Raw genomic sequence first — 1,944 nt, 5'->3', positions numbered from 1 at the left:
TTCTATTTTCTACTTCTCTAAAAAAAGAAATTTTAGCTTCTTAATTTCTAAGTATCATGTCAAATTCCTTAGTTCACCTGATCCCACAATCTCTAATTTAAAAGACTGTAAAATAATAATTTTCTGCCCCTAAAGAGTCTGAACCTGTGACGTAATTATTCACAATAAGGAAATTAAAGGTAAAAAAAAAAACATAAATAAGTACACTTGTTAGCATCTATGTTTTTTTAAAGAGGGAGACTGTAATTGCTCTGTTTAACCCCTGGCTCTTAAGACAGTATGGTCAGAAAATTAAAATGAATAATATATACTTAAAACCTGTATTTATTTTGAATAGATGTGAGAGTTAAGAAAATGACTGAAATTATATATTGTAAATGTTTACTGTGAAAGAGTACAAAATTGATGTTGCCAAAAAGAGTAAAAAAAATTTTAACTGATATTAAACATCTTAAATAATTTGGGAAAATACCCTTAGGTTGAAGTGCAACTATCAAGAAACAACAGCGCAAAAAAAAAAAAAATGCTCTCATGCATGTATACATGTTAAGTAACAAATAAGCAAACCCCAAGTCAGTACAGTACATCAATAACTGAGACTTAAATAATATTTTGATATACAAAGAAAGAGAAGGAAAAGATAAAATTGTTGACAGCCATTGATGAAAAAAAGCATCTCAACAATTTACACAAAATGATACTAAAGAGTTTCTTTTAAAAAGATGTCTTAAGAAGACCAAGCCACAATAAGTTAGTGTTTTCCATAACACATGCTGAATTATTTGATCCCATATCTATACACTGTTACTGTCTTAATTCCTAAATGTTGTGACAGCATATATTTAATAACTGAGGTACATTAGTTTACATCTTTTTATAGATAATCTAAGAGGATGAATTTTCCATTTCCAGTTTTTCATCGTCTTCACCTCCTCCAAAGAAAATCAAAGGAAACATTCCTAGAATGCAGCCAATAGTCACCCCAACAGCTTTGCCCAAATGTGTACTAACACATGTTTGCCACATGTCAACTTGCTTTGGTGTGAGGTCAGGAATTGACAGGCCTAACCTGGAAGCCAAAGCTTCAACATAGCCTGCAAGTCCAAGTCCAAAGCAGCAGCTGCCATCGTTGAAATTCCCAAAATAATTCCAATAGATAACTCGATATGGGTTCCTGCAACAATCATAATTGCATTATCCAAAAAGCCAAACCCTATGAAAGTTATCGCATTGTGGATGAATACATATCTCAGCTGTCCTGGGGTAGGTGGCAGAGCTTCCAATTTTTCTTGGGCGATGGCAATGGACTCAAAGCGGTGCAGCTCCTTGAGCAGGCAGCTCCTCTCGGTGGAGTGCAGGCTATAGATGAAGTCGCGCGCGCCCTGCGCGGTGTTCAGCGCCTCGATGGGCTCCTTCTTGGGGTGGGTACCCAGCCTCCGGGGGCCTCCGGGGGCCGCGAGCGCCAGCAGCCCCCGCCCGCAGCAGTACCAGGACGGCGAGCAGGGCGCGGTGGTGGCTGCCGGCCCGGCCTCAAGCTGCGCGCGGTTCGGCTCCTCAGCAGCGGCAGCAACAGGGACATGGCGGGCTGAGGAGCGGGGACCCCCGCGGCAGTCCCGGAGGGCGACTTCTGACAAGGCTGGGTCGAGAGCGGGGAGCTGGCTCAGCCCGACCCCGCCCCGAGGTCCTCCTGACAGGCAGCCGAGGCGCCGGGCACCATGCACTCCTTGGGCCCGCGCGGCGGTCGCCTCCCTTTCCGTACCCCCCCCCCACCCCCTCCACCCCCACCCCGGTCCTTCCAAAAGGCAAGCGACGGTTCCGGCCTCCCCGAAGAGAAAAACTTTCTCCGAGGCGGCCGGGCCCGGAGAGCTCCCGGAGAGGGCGGGCGGGTGGTGCGGGCGGGCGCCTCCCGGCTGAGGAGGAGCGGCGCGGGCGGGCTCGGCTAGT

General features: G+C 46.1%; 1 pseudogene; it reads right to left on the bottom strand.

Moving 5' to 3' along the window:
• Positions 1-237: 237 nt before the first annotated feature.
• On the bottom strand, positions 238-1,579 carry LOC144252439 (transmembrane protein 65 pseudogene; annotated as a pseudogene).
• Between the last annotated feature and the right edge of the window lie 365 nt (positions 1,580-1,944).

This window comes from Urocitellus parryii, unplaced genomic scaffold (assembly GCF_045843805.1).
Source record: "Urocitellus parryii isolate mUroPar1 unplaced genomic scaffold, mUroPar1.hap1 Scaffold_43, whole genome shotgun sequence".
Lineage (NCBI taxonomy): Eukaryota > Metazoa > Chordata > Mammalia > Rodentia > Sciuridae > Urocitellus > Urocitellus parryii.
The sequence above is the reverse complement of the archived record's forward strand: the minus strand, read 5'-3'. Positions and strand labels throughout refer to the sequence as shown.